At 38.1% G+C, this 25,853-nt stretch overlaps 1 protein-coding gene across 11 annotated transcripts in view; it reads left to right on the forward strand.

Annotated features, from left to right (window-relative positions):
- The window catches only part of ARHGAP28 (Rho GTPase activating protein 28), a 229,771-nt gene that overhangs the window by 47,238 nt on the left and 156,680 nt on the right, over positions 1-25,853 (forward strand). Inside the window, exon 2 of one of the 11 annotated variants that reach the window (XM_058692667.1) lies at positions 4,849-4,943. The exons of the other annotated variants lie outside the window; for them this stretch is intronic. The gene's annotated coding sequence lies outside the window, so the exon portion shown is untranslated. The remainder of the gene's footprint in view (positions 1-4,848; positions 4,944-25,853) is intronic. 11 annotated transcript variants of the gene reach the window in all.

Here is a 25,853-nt window from a genome sequence, read left to right on the forward strand (position 1 = left end):
CCCCTCCCCCCACCCAAGGGCCTGGCGCTCAGTAGAGTCTTAACAAATGGTTGCAGAGGGAAGGTTGTGGAGGCTGAAATGTGGACATGTGACCTGTCCTTTGGTTGGGGAGTTACCAAGGAGGTCTTCTAAAATCTCAGCATTACTTATTTTGTGACATCTTCTTCCCTGGCTGCCTCCCCCTCCAATCAAGTTGGTCACGTCCCTTTCTGTGCCTTCTCTACCTCATCCATTCTTCTAGCATTGCACTTACCCTCTACTTAGTAGCAGTGCTTCTATAGCTGACTTCTCTAAAGGCCAAGAATTTGTTGATGTCCAGGGCCATGTCTTATTCATCTCAGTATCCCTGGTCTAATACAGAGCTAGGTACTATATATATATATATATATATAGGTATATATATATAGGTACTATATATATATATAGGTATATATATATAGGTACTATATATATATATATAGGTACTATATATATATATATGAACAATTCATAATAATTAATCTCTCAACTATATGATGATATTTTCAGAATTTGCTATTATTTTTGACCCTAGAAGTATTAGAAATCTTGAATTGGTATTCTTATATGCTACCTGCTTTCTCAGAAACCACTGAATTAGCCTTTATTCATAGTTTAATATAAACTCATGGTAATATGCTATGAAGTGAAGAATAATTAATAAAAAAATCTGGTGACAATTGTAAATGAGTATGCCTCAACACATAAAAGTCAGAAAAGGATCATGAAGAGAAGTTAAATGAACCCTCCATTTTAAAGATTAAATTTTGCGTAAGGGTTATTTTACTCATTAAAACAATAACTTAAACTCCAATTTTCACAATAAAGGTGAAGTTGAACAAGCATCTTTTAAGCTCTGTATACCATATATTGGATTCTGGGACTACAAAAATGGTTAATAGTTCATCCTTCGATGAGACCAGATGGACTGGTTAACAGGTTATTTCATCTGCCTCTGAAGTGCAGCTCATCGAGGACAGAAATGCTGCCTCTCCCTCTGTATCCCCAGCGTTAGCCCAGTGGCCCGGTGTGTGGACACTCGGTATTTGAATTGTGAAAAGAACGATTGAGGAACAATGTGTGGGATGCTCTGAGAGAGCAGAGAATGTTCAACTGCCACTCCGGGTTAGGTTGGTGAGAGAGATACAGTGGTTAAGGAAAGCTTCAAAGGAGTCTGTAGCTAAATAAAGTCTCCAAGAATGACCATAAGCTTCCAGCTATAAAATAAATAAGTCACAGGGATAAAAAGTTCAGCATAGGGAATATAGTCAATAATATGATGATAATGTTGTATAGTGTCAGATGGCGACTGCACTTACATGGTGAGCATTTCATAATGTATCGAATTGTCGAATCACTCTGTTGTACACCTGAAACTAATTCAACACTTGATGTCAACTAAACTTTAATTAAAAAAAAAAAAAAAAAGATGAGCACAGGTCAGTAGGAGGAATGTGAGCAGGAAGTATCTTTGGCAGAAGAGCTTGTGGGAGGAAAAGGCATAGCAGCCACTTCCTGGTATCACTGAGGCTGGGTGAAGTCAGTCTCCTCAAGGAGGTAGAGACCACTCCATGTGCACTTTGGGTGAAACGATTATGGTTGGATCAAACTCAGTTCACACCCATCTCTTTATTTGGATAATGAAGGGGTTCCATTGATTAGTTGATCTCTAGGGATTCTTTGAACACTTAATTCTGTTTTTCTCTCTTAGTAGGTTGGAAATGAAGGTAATTAGATAATCCTAGATTTTTAACCAAAACATGGCTTTAGATCTGTACTAATTGCATAATAACACCTTTCCCCTTCTTAATTTTGCTTATTTAGTTGATCTCTTGGGTACTTAAGCTGTCTGTACAGTAAGCACGAGTTGTTGTTCACTGTTAGTAGCTTCAGTTACTCAAAGTAGAATTTGGTTTATTTCAACCAGCCTACTTCAAGTTGGTATCAGTATATCAGTAAGTATTTGTCTTTCAGCCTTTCTTTGAAAAAGAGAGCCTGCCAGTAAGCAGACTGATTTTTCAGATGATCATAAATTGATAGCCCAATTAATAGGAATGTTGGATACCATTTAAGGCTCCCACAACACTTTATTTTTATTTTTTGTTCTAGTTTAAAGAGAGCATTCATTGGTAACTTACTTTTTTATACATATTATGTATACTAGATTTAATATTTCTATTTATATTGATACAAAATTAGGATAAATTTAATGCAATTTGAATAAGCAGAGACTTCCAAGAGGTGTGTGAGCATGTCGTTGAATATTTTCTCTGTGTGTATGTGCGTGTATATGTGCGTGTTTAAGTAGGGTTCGCACCCAGCATGGAGCCCAGTGTGGGGTTTGATCTCACTAAGGGAGGGAATACAGGATTTGCTTCGTTGAAGAAAAGGCATGTGGATATGTACTGTGTGATGTGCATGTATTGGTGTATGGATGGGGGTGTGGTCAAAGAGAAGGTGGAGGAAGGGTCCAGTAATTCAGCTTGGAGGTACTGAGGATTGGTGAGGGAAGTAGTAGTAGATTCTATACCCACATTTGCAGGATTTTATTTGTGAAATGGGGTTGGCTTAATGAATGAGTTATTAAAGAAATACCGATTGTTTTAGCCAAAGCAATGAAAATAAATTAATAAGAATACCTCACTTTGGGAGGCTGTCTTCAACTCTTTATAGATACCATATAACTTACTGAAGAATTAATTTTGAAAGAATCAGATTTAAACCTAAACTTCTTTTAGAACTCTCAGTTGATGTACCCTCCCAGTCAAATAACTGATAGAAACTAACTTACACATTGGAGGTAGCTGGCTTAATAATAATCATAAACATACACCAGAATCCTAGTGGTTCGGTCAAAGTCCCAGTCTTCAGACTTCACATTTAGTAGAGCCATAGACAGCTCTTACCCCAGTTAACTTGCCTTGTGGTTGTATGACACAGCTGGGTATCGTGGGTGACAGAGTTTTAGCCGTGTGTGAACAAGAGGCAGACAGGGCAGGCAGAGGCGGAAGACTTAAACTCAACCCTGTTGAAACCCCAACCCCCACCGGCATTTTGGCAATTCCATGAAGACCAGAATGTTACTAAGAACAGATTTTGGAGGTCATCTCAAATTTGGTCAGCTGCAGTTAAGCCCATGGCTGCTGGGGTAATGGAATGCAACCCTGTTTGTTTTGGGAAAATGATAAAGAGATTCCGTTACAGGTTTTCTGCCTTCTTTGAATGATGCTACCCCTAGAATAGAATTCTCCACATACCCAACCATGAGTGGACCTGAAATTCAGCAAGTATTCAATTAAATGATCCATTTACTGCAGCAGTACCTAATTTGGGAAACTGTTTTCCATTCAGGAAATTTTTTTGGTTTTTTTTGTTTCTGGTTTTAGGATGAATTTACTTAAAATCAAATTGTGAATACTGTTGTCAAAATTATTTGATGAACTATTGAAGTGAGATAACTTTTCACAAACTGAACATATATAGCAGATGGGGTCTTTTAATTTGGAGTTATTTTCATTACTCAAAGATATTTAAATGAAAGCAAAAAGTGATGCATTTTATGTTTTCCTGTTACTTGTGGCTTGGGGACTTGACTTGTATTTTTAAAAAGAGCTATTTTTTATCATGTAGTTCTTAGCTTTTTCAAATCACAGAACTCTTAGAGAATCTAATAAAAGGTTTAGGCCCCTGTGAAAAGCACACATATGTATGTTGTACACATTTGCCTGCATTTGTAGGTAATTCATGAAGCACAAGTTAAGAAGATGTTGGTCAAATTAGCATTCAAAATCCGCCCCCCTCCTTCATCCTGGGGATCTTTACATTTATAGGTCTTATGATCATTTTATATCCCCTGAGAGGGCTGTTTCCCTGGTACCTAGAGATTAGCTTTGAACAAGTGGAAGGCAAATTCAATATAAAAATAGCCCAGGCTAACCTGGGGGCCAGCTAGAATGCCTGCTGTGTGGGAGGCTGCCATTTGGTTCTGTCTCCCTATAATCAGGACACTTCTGGATGGGCAGTATCCGTGGCTTGGGCATTTCGGGCCAAGGTGAGAAAGCTGACTGGGCCAAGCCTCAGAGTGCCTAGGCTTACGATTTAATACCTGTTTGAATAGGATATTTCTGTTCTCAGAAGTGAACAATGTTGGCATCAACATTTAATGAGATTATGGCATAAGAAGGTGCTGAGTTTTAGCCACTTCTCAAGGAAGGTGTAGAGGAAGTGGAAGCCTCTCAGTATTTCACATACGATGGGTGGAAATGATGCAAATTGTTGTCTAATAGGAAGACAAAAGAAATGATCCTTTTGACCCTCACACCCACAGTCCAAAGCTCTTTTCCTTATTGGGAGTCTGCTCTGTGTTTCTAGTGCTTTCCTCAGATCCCATGCAGGTGTGTGATCTGCACATGTGACCACCAGTCCTTACTCTTGTGTGCCAAGACAGAGAGAAATGTTTGTTTATGCAAATGAAGCATTTCTGAGATTAGGGATAAAGTTTTTAGTACATCTCTAGCCAATATAATCATAACAACATGAGGCAAAAAAATGTTTGAGCTAGAAGTCAATCAGAGCAAACAACTGATCTCATCTGTTTATACATTATCTATTCAATAGCCTGCACTACACTCAAAATAGAGACTGAAATAGGTTAGCTGAAGTCTGAGTAGTAAATTAGTAGTGTATCTTTCTAGGAAAGTTAGAGACATAATAGCCAAATAAAATACCACCCTTTCCTACAAATATTCCTTGGTAGCATTATCTGACAGATTTCTGGACTGGACAGATATTCCTTCTTACTCAGGGTTTTCTGTTCTTCCTTGATTCCAGACATCCTGTTCATCAAGTAGTTTACAGGACATTTGAGGTCCCAAGGGTCCTTAGAAAACATCTAGCCTTACTTTTCCAGTGAGGAAACTAAGATGGTAAGTAACTCAAGCCTCCAATATTCTAATATTGCTGTACAATTATTTTATGGGGAGGACTCATTACATTGTCTCATATTGTCCTCTTGTCATGCCTTTCCATATAACATGTGGCATCATGACATAACATTCCTCTAGTCACACTGTCAAATGGGGTGTGTGAAACCAAATACGGGTTTTTGTGGGAATGTTTGGCATCCATAGATGTAAAAGTGCACTCCTTCTCAGATGTTGGGATAGAAGTCGTAGTTAGAGTGGGGGGATCAGCCTGCTCTTTCTAAAAGGTTATTTTCATGCTGGAAGACATAATTATTTTGTACTGACAGGTTATTCTTAAGTAGCAGTTGACGTATAGATGGCTTCAAAGATATACCCTCAGTATACATTTAAAGTTCAGTGAGGACCTCAGGGAGGAAAAAGTGATATCTTTAAAATGTCATTAATTTTTTAAAATAATTCTTGTTTTGCAGTTTTATTGAGAGATCATTGTTATATGGCACTAAGTTTAAAGTGTACAATGTGATGATTTGACTTACCTATATTGTGAAATAATTGTCACAACAAGTTTAGTTAACATCCATCATCTTGTATAGCTAAAAAAGAAAACAGCAAACGTTTTTTCAAAAATACTTTTAAAGATAAACTTCAGCCCAGTTTTCTTTTCTGGATTCTTTCTTCTGTCTACTGGACTTTCCTGTTTAGAGAAGACACCTTAAACTCATCATGCCCTTGAAGGTGCCCTGCCCTCTCTCATCTCTGGGTCTGTATACAGAATAATAAATACTAACATTTATTTAGTGCTTCCTATAAAGCTGGCACAGGTCCAAGTGCTTTACGTGAATTAAAGTCCCAAGGGTTTTACTCCTAGGAGGTAGATACTATTTTGCTTCTCATTTTACAGATTGTGAAATGACCCAGAGGGTGAATAATTTACCCAAGTGAAGTATAGTGGCCTCCCTCCAAAACCTCTGCTGCTGGTTTTTTGAAAATCATGGTGGGACGCCTGGGTGACACAGTTGGTTAAGTGACTGACCCTTCATTTTGGCTCAGGTCATGATCTTCGGTTTGTGAGTTTAGAGCCCTACATTGGGCTCTGTGCTAATGGTGCAGAGCCTGCTTGGGCTTCTATCTCTTCTTCTCTCTCCCTTTCCCCTGTTTGTGTGCCCGCACACACTCTCTCTTACAATAAACATTAAAAAAAATTAAAACAAAGAAAACTGTGGTAAAATATACATACCAGAGCCTATGCTTCTTAACCACGACACTGTGCCCCCTTTCTGTGCACCCTGCTTCCCTTGCCTGAAGAGCCTTCTCCCCGTTCTTCTTCACCAGGTTAGGGCCTATCATCTTTGGTCTTTGGGTCACAGGTTACATTGTCCAGAAATCCTGCCTGGCTACCTTTTCCTTTTCTCTTCCATCTGGCACCAGGTTATTTCCTTTGTGCTCCCAGTGAACCCAGAGCCCACTGCAACCCTCCATTTATTATTCCAAAAATATTTATGATGTTTCCTCTGTAGCTGCCCCCTGTCTCCCTAAGATCTGGAGCCATTATCCTTATGATCTCAGTACCCAGCAACACGTCCTGTAAATATTTATGGGATGGAGGGAAGGGGATGGCATGAAGTTTCTTCTTCAAAGTTGAAAAACAAAATAATTGACTCTGGTTATAAAACTGATTATAGAAGACAGTTTTGTATAAAGTAAGAAATAGAAAATGAACCCTGAAGAAACACAGGGAAATGATAATCAAGGTCAGGTTCCAGTTGCTTATATTTTCACTTTGCCAGTTTAGCTTGTTAAAAAACACAAACAAAAAAACCCAAAACACACAAAAATAAAAACACAACAGTCCCAGGCTGTGAATTGTGAATGAGAAAGGAAATGCTTTTGTTTTCTGCACTGTAAAAATAAAATTTCCATGACCTCATTGTGCGACAGTCCCTCTTTTTGGAGATAATATGTCTCCTGTTAAAATGCAGCATCTAATTTAGGGCTCAGTAGCTTGGGATGATTCAGAGGATATCACAGACACACGTCTATTCCACTGGGCTGTCTGGAGTATCCACTGGTTCTCTGTGGGGGTGGCCCTGCCAGAACTAGTAAGAGCAGCAACATAGATTGATTACAAAATCCTAGAATGCTGTCTCTCTGTAATTGTCTAAATCATGCTTTTTGCTGTTTAATTTTCTTTCCTGATTTTTGTTGGATTTTGTCTTTGAAATTCTCTAGGGTTATGAAGTTAATTGTCAATTGCTAAGACAAGAAGCCAATTTTCCTATTACAAAAAATAGCAAAGTCCCTTCCATTTTGAAGACATATCTCCAAAACTTAAAAAAATTCCAAGCATCTGGCAAATCCAACCTCATAAAATAGGGATTTAATTAGGAAGGATGGAGGGCTACATTTGTAGAACAGACCAATTTGATTATATTTTAACTATTAAATAGATTCATTTTCAGGGTGGTCATTCTTTATTGGAAGCATTTAATTGACATTAAATCATATTAAGAATTTAATTTTAGCTCCCTTTACAAATTGGCCAGTGCCCATTTACCTTTGGTAGACTAATAAGATTTCTACTCTGCCATGTTTTTTATTAATCCCCATTACTACTCTTGGAGGAAAAGTATGAGTGGGGCCAAATGGAATTCTTTCCCCTACTGAGTTCAGCAACCACTATTTCTGGAACTGTTTCAAAGGATTATGAATTCTATCATCAATTATTGTGTCCTCAGACACAAATTCAAACCAGGCAGCAGAACAGACCTTCCTACCTATTCTGATTGGCATCACACTGGCATCACAAGTCAGTAACAAACTGTTGCTTAATGTTCAGATTTCCTGCTGAGCTTTCTCTTGGTCCTCTTTCTCTAGTTTGCTCTCTCACAGTCTTTTCTGTCCTCATCTGAAACCATTTGTGTCCTCCATTAACACAGACCTCATGTAGTATGACAGAGGTTCCAGACTCAGCAAAACCAACTGCTAAGTCCACTTCAGCCACTGCACAAAGAGGACCATGTCTAAGCAGAAAAGACTGCTGTGAAACAGGCTCTAGAAACTTCTCATCTGGGGTGAGGTCAGTTCTTAGCCTGGGATTGCTGTGTGGTGACACACAGGCTTTGCCTCCTCTCAGCTCAAGAGCACAGCCAGGTAACAATGAGGTCGCTTGTTCCTCTCAACACTTCTTTATCATCTCTGGTCACGGTTCAGGAATGCGGAGGTTAGGCTCCTAAGAAATGCAGTCAGTATCCTCACACCAAGTTATGGGTTTATGTTTTTCCTCTTAATGTGCTCATAGTCATTCAACTTATTTTTGTCTTCGCCCCAGTGATTGGTTACTTTTTTTTTTTTTTCTGTTGTTGCTGTAAACACTATACCTGGGAGTATTAGGTAAAAATAGTCAGACCTTTCCTAATAAACCAGTAACTTCTGTATCTTACAAAAATGTCACTTAGTTAAGTGATTCTGAGTCTAGGCTATAATTTGAGAGGGGACAGAGAAATAGGGAACTGGTGCTATCTATGTGCCCAGTGGGAAATAGTACTTTTTTTTTTCTTTTTGAAAGAATGAGTCTTTGAAAGGAACTATGGAATATTTCTGCTTATTTTCAGTACAGTATTACAGTTGTGAAAGCTTAAAGTAAAAAAAAAAAATACTTTGACATGAGAACGACTCTTCTTGTCTAATTAAAAATAAATTCCTTCATGTTAGCCTTTAAATTTTTTTTTAAGGTATTCCTATGTTATCTAATGCAAAGTGACAATAGAATACATATGTTTTCAGTGAGGGAAAATTGAGATCAACTATATATATATATTTATATTATGTATGTAATTATATAATATGTAAATATATATGTATATTTTCTGTTCCCTATCTGTATAATTGATTCAAGGGGATAATGCAATCTTATGATTTACTCTCATATTGTAAAGTTTCCCCTTGTTCTATAACTGCAGACCACAGTTGGAAGAACATCAGATATAAAGCCTCACATAGTTTGATGTTTGATTTGTGATTGACTCTTAAAAATCATTCTTAATAAAATAAATATTTTTAATTAAATTAAGACAATATATGGAAGAACGGAATGGAATGAGTTGAGACATCTTATTTTTGTCGTGTTTTGAGTTCTGATGGTCTTCTCAGAAGCGTGGCTACTGCATCTTTCTCACTCCGTGGTCCAGTTTCATCTGGAAGCATTTCACTCGAGCATACTGATTTTTGTCGTAGTAGATTCTTTGTCCATAAAAGACAAAGAGGTTGCTGAAATTCTTCCAGGAGCCTAAGTATATAAAGATGGCACAAAGAACCATGCTCACTTTTCATGATAAAGATTTGGTCAAATTTGGGCCTAAATTAGCAGACTTGTGCTTAAGTATCACATCAATGGCTCTAAAATATGAGCCACAATTGATTCTCTGTTTGCAATGATTTCATCTTTGTTCTTGATGTCTACTTATCTCAAATGAGACCATTTTCATAAAGGAGCAAGGTAACAGATAATTAGGAAGAAGTGACTGTTTAAAATATTTTTATAGAATGAAATATGTAATTTATCTTTGGCCCATGTGACTCTGAAACTGTAAATACTTTTTCTTTTTTACATCTTTAATGAACTCCACTTCTTCCTATTAAATGTGATCTTCAGACCTTATTGCAGTTTCTTCCAGAAGGGTACCACACATTCAAACCGCTTTTATAGAAAGCCCTTTAATGATATGTCATTATCATAGGGAAATTAAACCTGTCTTTGGATAACTGAGACCATTTAGTGGAGCTAAATCATGGTAAAAGCTACATTATAGGGAAATTAAAGATGAATACAGTTATGTGCTGGGTATCATAATCAGGGTAAGCTTAAAAACTGAGATCTGAAGAATCTTTGCTGGCTAAAAAAGGGAGAAAACTGTCAGAAATTTCAAACCATTAAGCAGAATACAGTGGACAGTTGTCTTCCTCATACTAATTCACACTGGTGTGGAACAGCTTTCCAGAATTAGTGATTGGTTATACCCTCCACCATCTGTAACTATGTGGACTGAGACAACAGTAAAGTCATGAAATCCAGTGCCTCAGTTCAAGGGCAGGAATTTCCTCCCTTCTTTCTGCAGGTCAGTTTCCTAAGAATCTTCATAATCAATATGGTAAGTGAAGCCCAGAGGCTGGGGAGGTTTATTTGCCAGCTGAGTTTCTCAAGAAGATTATACCTCCAGGTGGATAGATGAATCTGACCCAAAGGGAAGGAGGTCAGGGAGTTTGCATAAGGGGACCATAAGTAAGTAGTTTTTTCAGAAAAATTGTAAAGCAACATGGAGAAAGCATAGGCCTACTAAGGCAGCTGCTGAGTCAGCAGCGTTATGGGAAGCATAATGTGAATGTGAGATTGAATAATGGCTTGTTTCCAAAAAATGACCATGGAGTCCTTAGGAAAGACATGTCATTAGGGTGGTTATCATAGAATAGAAAGTACTGGAATAAAGGCAGTCATTTGGCAGAAAGATTAGAGGGAAGTGAAGTGTTTGAAAGAAGAGGCAGAGAAATGGGAAGAGGTACCACTGAGTTCACAATGGTAAAAGCAACTGATTTTAGGATAAGACAATGAAAGAATCACAGTTATTAAAACCAAATGCAGCACTTGTCAGCTTTATGCAGATATTTCATCTAAGAAAATGAATAAAAGACACTTTAAAATTCATGTGGGGATGAATCAGATCCTGTAACATGTTAAGACAAGTTCGATAGAACACTCCATTTTATGAGCATATATGAATATAAACTAGCATTTACAGAGATAACTTCATATAGCTTTAGGTTCATAGAAACTTTTTTATTATATATATTTTGAGATGGGGAAGAAAGGTGTTTGTTTTGTATTGGTTTTGTCTTTTAGAAGTTTTGGTGATAATCGGTAGTCCTAGTGAATTTTATAGGTAGAAATAACTAAGAGTAAGAATCTTGTTGAATGGAAAGCTTGGGGATGGGATCATACAATAAGAAAAAGATATACATGAAAACAGAATAAATGCTGGACAGCCATTACTGTTGTTGGGATATACCAGTGGCTTCTGAAGTTGCTATAAAGAATAGCATGAAAAATAATGTAATAAAGAGATTGGATATAAATTTTATGCAGTTTGACTTGTTCCATTTACGCTGGTTGTGCATGAGTAGGATGACTATATATTTTACTGTCCATGTGGGACAGTTTGAAAGCAAAAGGAGGTGCTATATAATCATGCCTGGCCAACAGGTATAAACTGGGATTTTTCTGAGCAAACCAGTACATATGGTCACCCTAAGCCTGAATCCAAATAATACAAAATGTATCCCATGTTTTCTAAAATGAATATCATTCCTGGACAGCATTTGAGCAGTTTCTTTGTGTTTCCAATATACACCAGAAATATCAGTTAAATTAGTATGTGTCTCAACCATTACGGTTCATGTATTGATTACAAAAGAATTGGGGCATTTTGGCCACAAGTCACTGCTAATTTAACTTTCAGCCTCACCAATACTGAAATAATCAACTATGTTAGGTTTGAAAGGAGCAAATCTGGTGAAAGGTGAGACTGCTGGAACCAGACTGCATGGATGAGGAGCCTGGCTCTTCTACTGACTGTGGGACCTTGGCAACTTATCTCGCCTTGCAGGGCCTCAGTTTCCTCACTGAGGATAGTTGTAGCATCTATTTCACGGACCTCTCGTGAGGTAAAGATATCAATGTAAGTAAACACCTTAGAACATCAACTGCCACATAGTAAGATCTGTATAAGAATTAACAACTTCTCCCCTCATGAAACACCATTCATGTTTTGCACAGTCCTTTGATCATCACTTCCTACTCCCCTTCCCTTTCCCCTCTCCCTGTTCCACCTTTTTATTTTTAAAGAATCAAAATGTTTATTTGCAAATGAAGGATTGAAGTCAGTCTTATACAACCATACTTGAAATATATTAGTTAATGTTACAGTATATCTTTTTCCCTTCTAGGTTACCCTGTTAGAAAAATCGAAATGTAATAAATGAAATAAAACACCATTTTTTACTATTTGTTCAGGACCCACAGCAGTCTGACCAAGCCTACACTTGTGGCTAACATAGAAACATCCCACTGAACTAGACACAAGACTTGTAAGAAATTCAGCTTTCTCAAATCAAAAGAACAGATATCTGAGCAACCATTATGATTGTCAAAATAATTTGATGAAAATGTTCTAGAATTAGATTATAGTTATGGTTGTACAACTTGTTAAATTTACTAAAAATATTGAATTGTACATTTAAAATGTGTGAATTTTATGATGTACAAATTATACTATGATAAGGTTAACTTCACAGATATAAATGTAAATATGTAAATATATATATAAAATACCTTCTGGGGACACAGGCCCAATGCCTGTATTCCATATAATATCACAGACACGGGGTCATAGTCTTAACCTCCTCATCTTATCTGGAACATTTTGGCCTTGACTGTGTGACACTGAAGTTTGCTTGGGGCTGTTGAATTTATTCCTTTTGTTTAGAGATTCTACTGAAAAGAACTTTTCACCTATTTTTTCTTTCTCCTTGATTTATTATTCTAGCACAGTGGAAATACCCCATTGTAACTAACTTTTATTTTCTCCTGTTTTTCCTTTTTTTTTTTTAATTGAAAAATCATTGACAAACAATATGTATTGGTTTCAGGTGTACAACCGAGTGATGTGACATTTATATACATAAGAAATGTTCACCATGATAAGTCTAGTTATCATCTGTCACCATACAAAGTTGTTACAGTATTATTGGCTGTATTCCCTATGTTGTACATTACATCCCTGTGTCTTAATTTATTTTATAATTGGAAGACTGTACCTCTTAATTCCCTTCACCTCCATTCCTTGCCCCTCTGGCAATCACTAGGTAGTTCTCTGTATCTATGAGTCTGTTTCTGTTTTGTTTTTGCTTTTGTTTGTTTTATTGTGTCATTTTTTATATTCCACATATAAGTGAAATCATATGGTTTTTGTTTTCCTCTGACATTTCATTTAGGATCATCTCCTCTAGGACCATCCATGTTGTCACAGATGTGTTGAAAACCTGAGTAATGAAAATAACTCTTACAGAAATATCTAGTGTTAAAATATACTTTCTGACCCTTTATAGAGAATATTTCCTGTTTAATAGTTATCAGAAATGGAAAATAGCAGTAGTTTTGGGGCGCTTGGAAAGTGATTAGTGGAGTGAGCCATTCTGTAACATGGTAAAGTTTGGAAAACAGGAGAAAGCCCTGTTATGTATTCTATGGAGATACATGGAGAAGATGGGGGACCAGAGCAGGATTGAAAGACAGGAAGGGAAACACATGGAGCAGAACCTAAAGAAGTCAAACGTCTCTAGAGGGAGGCATCAGAAGCAGATGTAATGAGAGCAGAAACTTGGCCAGCATTGCATATTAGGAGTTAGGATTTGAGTTAGGAATCATAGGGACATATTGGTGATTAATACACGGCTTGGATTTACAACTATCTTTTTTTTTAATTTTTTTAATATTTATTTTTGGAGAGAGAGAGAGATAGAGCATGAGTGGGGGAGGGGCAGAGAGAGAGGGAGACACAGAATCTGAAGCAAGCCCCAGGCTCTGAGCTGTCAGCACAGAGTCCGATGCAGGGCTCGAACCCACAAACTGTGGGATCATGACCTGAGCTGAAGTCGGATCCTTAGCCGACTGAGCCACCCAGGTGCCCCAGATCTACAACTGTCTTGATATTACCCTAGGGAAGGAAAATTCTTACAGATTTGGTAAAAGATCATTTAAGTAGTGGTTGGTGTTCTACCTATTTATCCCATTGAATTAAAAATTAAGCAATTACAGAGGGGTGCCTGGATGGCTATATGTCATTGCATTGTAGGTTTGCTAGGAATACTGTTAGAAGATTCAAAGTAAGAAATTCCTGTGTCAGACTTACTGTAATTGTATCAGATGAGAAATGGGAATGGGGTGGAATGCTTAAGATCCATACATCCTAAGTAAGTTTGCTCTGTTCTCCTTTGATATAGGGCATAGAGTTGGCTCTAGATAGTCTGTTGCTTGCTTGCTTGCTTGCTTGCTTGCTTGCTTGCTTGCTTTTTAATATTATACCAGGAGGCAAGAAGGGAGAGAAGGGGAAATACAAATTATCTAGTTTTTCTCCTAGTTGGCTGGTCTAGTTAAAGATTTATAGGTAGACAGACCTGAAAATGAGATTTTATGGTATTTATGACTTTTTATTTTGCCGTGTATCTGTCCACTGATTGTCTTAGATAAACAAGAGTTGTGGTCTTTAATCAGAGAAGATCAAAGGCAAAATAGGAAATAATTTATTTGTAAGAGTCAGGTAAGGCATAAGACTGCTTTAGATTTGTTCTAAAAAAATGTGGAAATTGGGTTTTTACTAAAGTTTTTTTTAATCATATTTCACATGTGACACTGTATAATGTAAGTTTGAATAAAATTTAGCAAGCATGGAGTGGGCTTTTTCTTTTCAGTGCTTACTCTCTTTTCTTCTCATCTTTATGCCACCACTGATGCCTTATATATAATTTGAAAGGAGGCAAATTCAGATATCTTAGCAGATGTGGATTTAGTTCTTACTCTAATGCTTTTAGACACAATTACTTAAGTAAGTTTCACAAAGTTTTATTAAAGATTTGGTTGGCAAATTTGGAAAAAGTTAGATTTTTCAAAAAAGAAAAGCTTAGCAATGCACAAGGAAATTCTAATTCTCATTTAGAACATCCTGGTAGTGATCAGTAAAAGCCCCACTTCAGATGGTCTCTATCGATTTATACCTTTTTGGTACTATATATAAAGTTGTGATAACTATCCTCATTTCTGTGATTCTCTAATTTATTATTAAAATGTTGCTAGCTTTTACCAAGTCATCCTGTATGATTGATTAACTAAAATATATACAAATATTAAATATTTATATAAAAGTAGATATAATTAATATATAAAATATACAAGTATGTATTCATTTATATAAATATTTAAAATACATAAAGTAAATATAAATATGTATGTATACATATATATAAATAAGTACAATATTAAAAATATCTAAATAGATGCATATTCAGAGCTTGAACTCTACAACGAGATTAAGAATTTTAGGGGCGCCTGGGTGGCGCAGTCGGTTAAGCGTCCGACTTCAGCCAGGTCACGATCTCGCGGTCCGTGAGTTCGAGCCCCGCGTCAGGCTCTGGGCTGATGGCTCGGAGCCTGGAGCCTGTTTCCGATTCTGTGTCTCCCTCTCTCTCTGCCCCTCCCCCGTTCATGCTCTGTCTCTCTCTGTCCCAAAAATAAATAAAAAAAAAACGTTGGAAAAAAAAAAATTAAAAAAAAAAAGAATTTTAAGTAACTCAGAGATGTTAATGGAACATCAGTCTTAAATGAGTGAAGGAACTGAAATTTACAATTCATCAATGACAGGAAATAAACGTGGAAATTACAAGAGCAAAAATGAAAAGTAAAAAATAGGCAACATTTGCACATGTTCACAGATTCTTAGCTATTTGACCTTGAAAAAAAATTAAAGCTAATACAGAGAGAGACTAGGATTTCACATTCAAGTGTAGAATTCCTCCGCTAAACAATAACCTGACTTTAAATCTCATGCACAAGTTGCTGCTCCCCATGGATTTTAAAGTCAGAATGTCCTGCAGTCAAACTTTTGGTCACAGGTGGTTGATTCTTTTTTCAAAAAGAGATTAATTAAGATTGTAATCAGAACTTTGTTTGGTTCAACAAGAAGTTATGCTAATTGTTGGTTCTTTTCTGGGAGAGAGACATCAGAATATAATCAGGAATTTTAGGGGTGTAAGAGGAACTTAGTATCAAAAGATTTGCAGAAGGAATTTACACAGAGGATTCACTATGCTAAAAAATGATGTGAATATTCTCTGCAATGGAATTATATCATAACTATGTGTGCCCATGCAAGTTCAAACAGACAAAACTTTTGTGGAGAACTACAGCTTTTCCCCCCTTACAAATGTTCAGCATCTGTAAAATTTGGATAGCCATAAATTTGCAGATGTGATTGTTTTCATCCTCCAAGTAAAATTTTTAACAGTTTTTTATACTGTGATTAAAAGTAAAAATAATAAATTTCATAAGGGAACTATCAGAGGCAAGGTCTTATCCTAAAAATAAGACTGTAATGTCCACCCCACCAAGAGATTCTTAGGTCCAGGTCAGAAACAAACTCAGAATTCAGCAAGCACATAGTAAAATTATGTAGTATATTGATCATACAGTAAAATACTGAAAGTTAAATGCACAACTTCTGTGGAATTGTTTTAGAAAAGAATTTTTAAAACTAGTAAAAAGTTGATCTTTTACTGACGTTTCTATTGTTTTAATAACATTCAAAACACTTTCTAAGGTCACTGTCAGTTCCTTAGCAGTGTGAACGATTCCCAACTAGAAAAAGGGATTACTTTATTAAAGCAATAATTAGAGTTGATTTCAAATTTGTTATTATCCAAAACTGACCTGCATTTACTTTAAGAGTTTCAGTAGAACTTTCCCTTTAAAACTGGTCTCACCATTACTATTTGCTTTACATTCTAATCTTTAATTTATATGAAGGGATTTGTTACAGTTAGTCTGGGTCAGTGACCGAGTGCCTTCAAAGGGATACAACACCGAAATGGGCCTTGTTCTTACCTGGATTCATTTCATGTTACTGATTTGACCTGGCAATTAAATGCATAAGTACAATATATCCATTTTAGGGGTCCTTAGGATATGGGAATATGCGTTCATGAGATTATACTTATGTTTCTGTCTACATCAACCTTTATTTTTCCCAGGTTAGACTGCAGACTTTAAAATGCATGGATACATGTACAAAAGAGTGCATACACTGTACAGTTTTATTCATATACTGTACAAAAATAGCCAAAACTAATTTATGGTATCAGAGGTCAAGATAGTGGTGTCCCTAGGGGTGGCAGCGAGGGCAGTTGGGGTGTGGAAGGGATGTGGTGCCATGGTTGAGTATCTCATTAAAGGCTCAGCTTCCTCGTTTGTAGGAAGGTGTTTGATAATATGTGTAGCGTTCTTGACACATCCTGTGCCGTATAATAAGAGTTTAATAAGCAACAGGTACTATCAACAGCCAGTGATCTCCTGGAAGTCCCATAGGTTTCTCAAATTCAGAATGTCTATTTGACTTTGTCATCTTCCTTCACCATCATCTACCCACCTCTTGGTACCATGGGAATCATTCTCCTTTCCCCCTGCTCCCCATCAATCACAAGGTCCATTGATTAGCTCTCCAGAGTGTGTCAGTTTCTTCCCCAAGGCATGTTCAAGCCATCAGTCTTTCTCACTTGTCTTATTTCAAATGTCTCTCCCCCCCAAACAAAACAAAACAAAACAAAATAAAACAAAACAAATGTCTCCCAGGTGCTCCCTCTGCCTCCAAAAAACTCCTTATAATGCAGACAGAATGATTTTTCTAAAATGGAGTTCAGTCATGCCACATATGCACCTTACTTGAAATTCCGAAATGTTTTCCCATTTCCCTAAGGATAAAATCCCACTGCTTAATATACAAGCTCTCTTGTAAGGCCCCATGGCCTGATTTGCTTCTCCTTCCCTGTCTAGCTTCAGCTCTCGCTATTCCCTCTTTATAATCTATACTGTAAAAGGGTTTAGATTCACTCAGTTTCTTTTCAACATGCTACACCATCCTCTTTTTTTTTTTTTTTTTTGAGAGAGAGAGAGAGAGAGAGAGAGAGAGAGGGTGCATGCGAGCGTGGGAAGGGCAGAGGGAGAGGGAGAATCTTAAGCAGGCTCCATGCTCAGTGCAAAGCTCCATCCCAGGACTGTAATATTGTGACCTGAGCCAAAATCAAGAGCCACTTTAACCTACTGAGTCACCTAGGCACCCGTATACCATCCTCTTTCAATTCATAGGTTGTTAGAAATAGTAACATTTCTAATAGTAATATTTATTTAATAGTAATATTTCTGTTAGAAACAGTCCTCGTCTCTGTGCCTCTCCCTGCCTTCCCCACTGTTAAGGGCTGAACTGTGTTCCCGCAAATTCATATGTTGAGGTCCTAACACCCAGTACCTCAGAATGTGACTGTATTTGGAGATAGGGCTTTTAAAGAGGTAATTGAATTAAAATGGGATTATTCCAGTGGACCCTTACCCAGTCTGACTAATCTTACAAGAAGAGGAAATTAGGACACGTAGTGGCACAGAGGGAAGACCACATGAAGACACAGTGAGAAGATGGCCATCTTCAAGCCAAGGAGAGCCTGAGGCCTCGGGAGAAATCAACCTGCTGACACTTTGATATTAGTCTTCTAGCCTCTCAAACTGTGAGAAAATACATTTCTATGTGAAAGCCACCCACCCTGTGGAACACTGTTATGACAGCCCTAGCAAAGTAACGTATCTGTAGTGAATCCACTCCCAGTCTTCAGGACTAAGCTTCGAAGCCACTTCATCTCAGACGTTGCCTGGGTTAGACTGGCTGCCCTTCCATGAGACACATCACATCAGGGGTGCATTGGACACTCACTGTGGGCCAGGCCCTGTTCACAGTGCTGTACCTGGTGCCACGCATTTAATTCTCAGAACTACTTTAAGAGGGAGGTAGTTTTGTCATCCTACATTTACTGATGAGAAAACTGGGGAGGAGAGGAGCTATCAGCCATACACTCATGTACAAAAGACCTAGTCTCTTTTCTTCAGTTCTTGTCAAGGTAGAATATTCTTAACGCAAGTGTTCGAGTTTAACCCCAGTTTAGCTTTATTTACCTTGTCATAGCGTTCGTCTAACATATTGCAAATACTTGTTTCATTTTCTTCTCTGCTAGTCTCTAAGTTCCAGGAGCACAACTCTGCCTGGACTTTTACCTGCCAATCTGCTGGCCGGTGTCCAGCTCAGCGTGTGGCCGCCTGATATCTGTGGGATGCTCCCAGCTCCGAGACTGAGGCGAGTGGGCTGCTAGAGAGGTCCTGCGTGGCCTGCAGATAGGGAAGGAGAATGGCAGCGGTGCTCTTTTAGGAGGGAGAGAGGGTGAAGAGGCAGGGGTGTGGCTGAGAGGACTCAAGTGGGCATGGCGTCTCATAACTTCTCCCTCTTCTTTCGCTATGGTGCTTGCAGTTCTGGCTCTTGGGGTCAGGGAAGGAAAGTATGAAAGCAGGCAATTATCAAGAAATATTACATATCCATTCTGTATCCCTACATCTGGTTGACTCTCCTTTGGCTGTTTGTTCTTTTGAAACTTTAAAGAAAGTTTTCTTCAGAAATTTAGGATATGGGTGATAAAATCTAATTGTACACAATTTAATTTGGAAAATCCATGGAAAGCGTCCACATAAACATAAAAGAGTGAGACTGAATAGCTGCAGTGAAATGAAAGGCAGAAAGCTCTGTTACTGAATGATTTGATGTTAGAAAAAAAAATACTGCAGATTGGCGTGTTTTCTAGGATTTCACAAGCACTTCCTGTAATTCAGGGTCTGTTAACATTGGCAAATGGGCCTGTGTCCAGATCTGGGACCCCCGTAAGAGCTGAGCCAGGTTAGTTCAAAATTGAACTTTCAAGGTCTGAGAAACGTGTGTGTGTGTGTGTGTGTGTGTGTGTGTGTGTGTGTGTGTGTGTGTGTGTTGGTTTTTTGGGGGGTTTTTGGGGTGAATTTTTTTAAGCGTTTAGTGTTGCCAATTAACAGGGATAGATAAGAAGAAAAGAGTCTGCCCTCAGAGGGTTTTCAGTCTAGTGAAAGAGGCAGATGTGAGAGCAAATAAACTTCGTGGAGGAGAAAGGGGCTGGGGTAGAATATGGTCAGGACCTGGGGCACAAAGGAGGCAGCAACCATTCCTACCTGGGGAAATAGAAGAGCTTTGCGGAGGCGGTGGCCTTTTGCAGCTGAGTGCTTGAGAGAAACACGTGAAACAAATACAGTTCCACTTAGAGGTAAAGCTCATCATTTCGCACAGTTTTGGGGGCACATATAAAACTTCTCTGAGAAAAAGATCATTATCAAAAGTGACTTTCTAAAAGTTGATACTGCTGGAATCCAAGTATACCTACTTTCTAACACTAGAGTTTATTTTTATTGTATTCTTGGTGTGACTTCATTTTATTTATTTACTTCAATTCAGTAATTCAGTTCAACATTTATTGAACACTTACTTTGTGACCTATCTGAGGGGGTACTCAGGCTCCACACTGACTTCCCCTTAGATTTACATAGGCAATTCACATAACCCTTTTACCCTCAGGTTTTCTATTCCTTACAAACAAGGAGAATAACACATAATGCTATAAATGTACTTTATGGGTAGATTGTCAAAATTTAATTAGAGAAATGGGAACCTGTAGCATGGTGTTTGGCCCAGTCTGGGAACTCAGTAAATATTTGTGTTCTCCCCTTTCCCTTTCCATAAGTCAAATAACATCATCCAGTGATTACATGTTCCTTGCAGGTCTTCTCTTCAAAGAGAACACCCGAGCAAGTGTGATTGTTCTTGTCATATGGATGGGTTTACAGGGAGGTTGTGTAGGTAGATGTAGCATCGTTTTCTCATTCTAAGATAAGGGGATTGTTAAGTTTTGTGTTTAGAGCTGAATTGGTGTCTTTCCGGAAACCAGGCATCTGTGCCTGACACAGCTCTACCCTTGCTTACCTGTCAATGTAACACCTTCTCACAGGCTCTTACTGTGCTGCTTGCAGATGCACTGGTAGGCTTGGGAGTGTGCTACTGTATTATTAGAGAGGCTTTTCATCCCGGCAAGTTGACCTGCTGGCCAAGAAGCTCACAGAGCCATGTTACTGTTTCCTCATGCTATATTTTTCCTGATTCGGCATATTATACCTATAGAGACCCCCCCCCCCCACTCCCCGCAGAAAAATCATTCCCAGGAGTAGAAAACTTGTAGAAATACAAATTCCTGCCATGTGAAAGCAGGGGTAGTAAACTGGCACAGTGGGAGATTACTCATCAGTTTGTACGGCAGCAGAGGCTAGCTGTCTATTCCTGTACCTCGAACATCATTGGAAGCCTAGCTGTGTAATTCCGGGAAAATTACTTAACTCTTCTGTGCCTCATACGACATCAGAAGCCTAGCTGTGCAATCTCAGGCCAATTACTTAACCTCTTTGTGCCTCTTACAGAGTCAGAAGCCTTGCTATACAATTCCTCCTCTGTAAAATGATGTTACTAATAGTACAATCTCATAGGGTAGTACCAAGGATGAGATTAGTTAGTGTATGTGAAGCGCTTAGAATGCTAATTGGCACCTAGTAAACATCTAAAATGTTTTAACTATTGCTATCATTATTTTAAGTCCAGCATGGCATCTTGATTGTACATGTCTCCCTATGAAAGTCTAGACTAGAAAGTTTGGCTTCCTAATAGAAGAAAAATCAACACAAGAGAAAAATAAAAGTAGTTTCATTTATTAATGGCCACTAATGATCAAAACTAAAGACATAATCTAGTAGGTATGGCATATAACTCACATAACTTGTAAATGGAAAATTGTGCGTAAATTTGTTGTTCTTCCCTTGTTGAATATATATCGATATTATAGTGTATATGTTATAAAATATAAACAATAAAGGCTTTGCTCATAGGCTGCATTGTTTGTTTCTTGTAGAAGAATTACCAAAGTCTATTGTTTACAACCGAAGCCTACCTAAGAGCTGTGGAAAATGGGCAATAAAATCAAGCTTTAGTGGAAGTACAACATAAAAGCAACAATCGTCCTGTGACTTAATGCCCTCACTACGTAGTTGAGCTAATAGTCATTGGCACATAACTGCTAATAGTCAAAGCTGGCTGTTCACAGCTTACTGTAAACAAGAACTATTTGCTGTCCTGGGTTTAGAGCACATTTCCTCTGACAATCATTTTGCTTCTTTTGTTCTCAGTATTCATTTGGGACCATTTGTGTTGTCAAGGAAGCTCTAGTTTCACTTCCAGACTTTTATTCCAAAGAGATGAGTTGGTATCTTTGATATGTATTAAAACTCATTTTAAAGCTTGCTTGTAATGAAGGGTATTAGCTAATTAATAATTTTGCACCGATTATGCAGGTACTATTACTTTAGTAATATACATTCACCTTTCATTTCCCTCTCCTGCTATACCTGTTACTGTGAGGTGTCTTTTGGGTTTTTTACCCTTACTGGCAGAAGGACTGAATTGAAGATAAAAATCTGTCAGCATTTGCCAGCCGAAAGAAGCTGAAGTTATGACACTGGTGAGGCTGGTTTTCTTTTGCTCATGAATAAATCACTGCCATGTGGAAAGTGCAATAAAATCATGAGTCAGTATTCAAAATGTTACTGTTAATAGAAGGACCATTGCAAGACAGAAAAGACAGAAGCAGTAAGTTTTGAGCAATAGCTAGTATTTCCTTTGATCTCTTTGTCCCAGAGATTAAACTTGAAGTTTGTCTACAAATGGCACTAGAATCATTCTTTTATTTCAGCAAAAACAGTTAAAATTGGGTTGTTCAACCAAAATTGTACCAATTTCATCTCACAGTGAGGTCTTGTTTAATAAATTATAATATGGTAACTTGGCTGCCTCTCTCTGGCTCCTCCCACCCTTCTGATCCTCCTTAATCCTACTCATCTTTTCTTACTTTCATGTCGCTTACTATCTTCTTAACTACTACGTAACTTACTTATTTCTTGTCTTTATCATTTTTATCTGCATTACTAGAGTTAAACTCTCTGAGGGTGAAGGTCTTTTCTTGTTCACTAATGAATGTCAAGAATCATGTCTGAGAATCATGCGTGGCATATAGTGAAGTACTCAGTAAATATTTGTTTGATGAATGAAAATTGTGCCTAAGTCTTCTCTTTGCATAAAGTCATTTTTACTGGATGTTAAAAGGAACTGTGTTATATACTACACTGTATATTGGAAGACTCATGGGAATTATTTTCATTAAGATTTCCATGCTTCCTCGTAGTGTACTTTGTACAAAAAAAATCTTGAGGAGGCAATAATAAAATTCTGCTTAAAGTTATCTTTAATGGCTTCCCATTGTTTATGGATAAGGACTGAAACCCTTCCCGTGCCAGAAGGTTCACATCTCCTGGCCATATCCACCTTTCCAGCTCCATCTGTGCTCGTGCCATTTCTTCAAGCTGCTCAGATGCCCCACACTCCCCCCTGCCGCATTTGTCCTGCCTGTACTGTTCTCCTGGCCATCAACCTCGCCACCCTGTGCACTAGTTGGATCCTACTCATGTGGCCAATCCCGGCTCAGGCAGCTTTTCCTCAGGGAAACCTTCACTTGCAATGACGTTCATCACCCTTTTGTAATTGCAGCCGTATGACTGGTCTCCCTTTCAGAGAGCAGTCTTGAAAAGGGCTGAGAATGTCTGTCTTTGCTGCTCACTGTATCTCTTGTCTTCACCACAGGGCCTACCTGGTAGATTCTTAAGGACATTTGTTGAATGAAGGAATAGTTTCTTCTACGTCAGCACTAGACCAATCTGAATGAAGCATGCCTTTGTTAGCTGAGATTCTACTTAGGCCCGAGGATGAATTTACTCTCCATTTCCTCCTCCTTAGCCTCTCTCTCTCCCTCCCTGCCATCCCTGCCCCCACTGTGTAAAGCTGACTGAAAAATTGCCTTAATCAGTTGTACTGCCATTATTACCACTTAATAGAACTAGAACAAGAAAATGTGGAAGTCAGATAAGTCGGTATTTCTGAAGAAAGGCACTTTACAAATAAAAGGCTTATGTTGTTTTGTGTTTATGGGTCGTATGTAGCCTAATTGGACGGGACAGGTACCCTTGATACTAAGATAGAAACCTCTGTGATAGAGCAATTACCTACAAAGATGAAGTCCATTGCTGAACTACTACAATCTGGCATTGTTGCCACTACGGGAAGATTTCTCATTTGCAAAAGACAAATGTTGATGTATAAAAAATAGTCGGAATGGTGACTGGCTTCACCTCGATGTTCAATAGGATCAATAACATTGGTTTCTGTCAGCATTTTTCTTCTTAAAATACCCATCGTGTAGCAATCTAAATGGGCATTTTTGGATTTAATCCATTTTGTTTTGCTATTTGTTGGAAGTTCTATGAAATGAACTGCATGGTGTGTGTGTATTGAGGAGTGGTTAATGGGGAGTCACTTAGCTAAGAGTGATTCTAACTGTTGGCCGGGATCTGAATCTCACCATGACTTTATATTTTCTGCTTTTTGAGTGTGCAGAAACTTACCTGACTGAGAGTGTGGGGGATAAAGGTAAACAGGAAGTGAAGCTGTTCTTAGTCAGAAGGTAAAATTCTGCATTAGTTTACATACACGTGATATAAATAAGCCCACTATGAAATTTTTTTTAAACAGGAGAAAAATCTAATTTCATTCATATCGGGAGTCCACACAGACACGAAGTTCCCACTGTGAATGTTTTGGAATGAACAGAGTGATGTTTGACCATTTCAGTAAATCTTTAAGTGAAAAAAAAAAATTTAGTGAAACTAGTGAAACTTGAAAAGTTTATTTGTGATATGAGGATAAGAAGTGTAAGTTGTAAGATAGCCATCTGCCTGTGAAAAACATTTTTATATTAGCAAATTTGGGTATTCAGGTAGATCTCCAGAATATACCTGAAGAAGAGTCTACTACATAATCTACTATCTTAATCACCCATTGCTTTAGCAACTGAAAAGGAAAACAAGTAAAGCTAATACTGATTCTTAGTCATAAAGTGAGTTTGACTCCGTGCAATAGCGATGTTTACATCTGTGCTAAGGGAAAATTGAAAGTAACTTCAAGACTTCCACTGTGTTCTCTTCGCACACAGATAGGATAAAGCACCATTAATCTTTGCCATCAGATTGTTCCTAATCACCACAGGAATAGCTCGAGACAATAAACTGTGTCTTAATACAGAGGCCTGAGCACTGAGTTCACAAGAGGATGTCTCCTTTCCCTGCTATAATCAAGGGGTTCCTAGCCAGGGACTAAGCTGGCCTTGGCGTTTTGCAGTAGCCTGTTCATCTTCAGAAGCTTCAAGGCTGTACCTTCTGAGGTTGCAGTGTGCTCTCTGACCAACTGGGTATGAACGATACACTAGCCCACTGAACAAGCTGAGACCCTTAGATCCTGTTTCCAAGCCTGCCTTGGAATTCAAATCAATCATAACTTCTTGTAAGGTCACTCTGCATGCTTTGTCATTAGTTTTTCTATATTATCAACAAGGGTATTTAAGATGTCACTTTAGTAGAATCGCTATGCCTAATCAATTCAAGTCTGCAAGCAATTATTTGACTAACTACATGTTATAGCCCAACCTAGTTGCTAAAAAATGGTAGCATTAGAGATTGTATTGGGGTGCCTGGGTGGCTCACTTGGTTAAACGTTCACCTTCAGCTCAGATCATGATCTCACAATCTGTGAGTTTGAGCCCTGTGTCAGGCTCTATGATGATAGTTCAGAGCCTGGAGCCTGCTTCAGACTCTGTTTCTCTCTCTCTCTCTCTCTCTCTCTCTCTCTCTGACCCTCCCCCACTCACACTCTGTCACTGTCTCTCTCTCTCAAAAATAAATAAACATTAAAAAAATAAAAAATAGAAAGAAATTGTAGGCACTATAGGGCACCTGGATGGCTCAGTTGGTTAGGCATCTGACTCAATTTCGGCTAATCTCATGTTGTGAGATTGAGCCCACTTCTAGCCCTGAGCTGGGTGTGGAGCCTGCTTAAGATTCTCTCTCTCCGTCTCCCTCTCCTTCTGCCCCTCCCCTGCTCTCTCTCCCTCTCTCTCTCTCAAAAAAAAAAAAAAAAAAAAAAAAATAGCAGGCACTTGCTCTGTACCAGCCATTTTATTGCATCATCTTAGCCAGTGTAACAATGTATTTAACCA

Source organism: Neofelis nebulosa, chromosome 11 (genome assembly GCF_028018385.1).
Source record: "Neofelis nebulosa isolate mNeoNeb1 chromosome 11, mNeoNeb1.pri, whole genome shotgun sequence".
Lineage (NCBI taxonomy): Eukaryota > Metazoa > Chordata > Mammalia > Carnivora > Felidae > Neofelis > Neofelis nebulosa.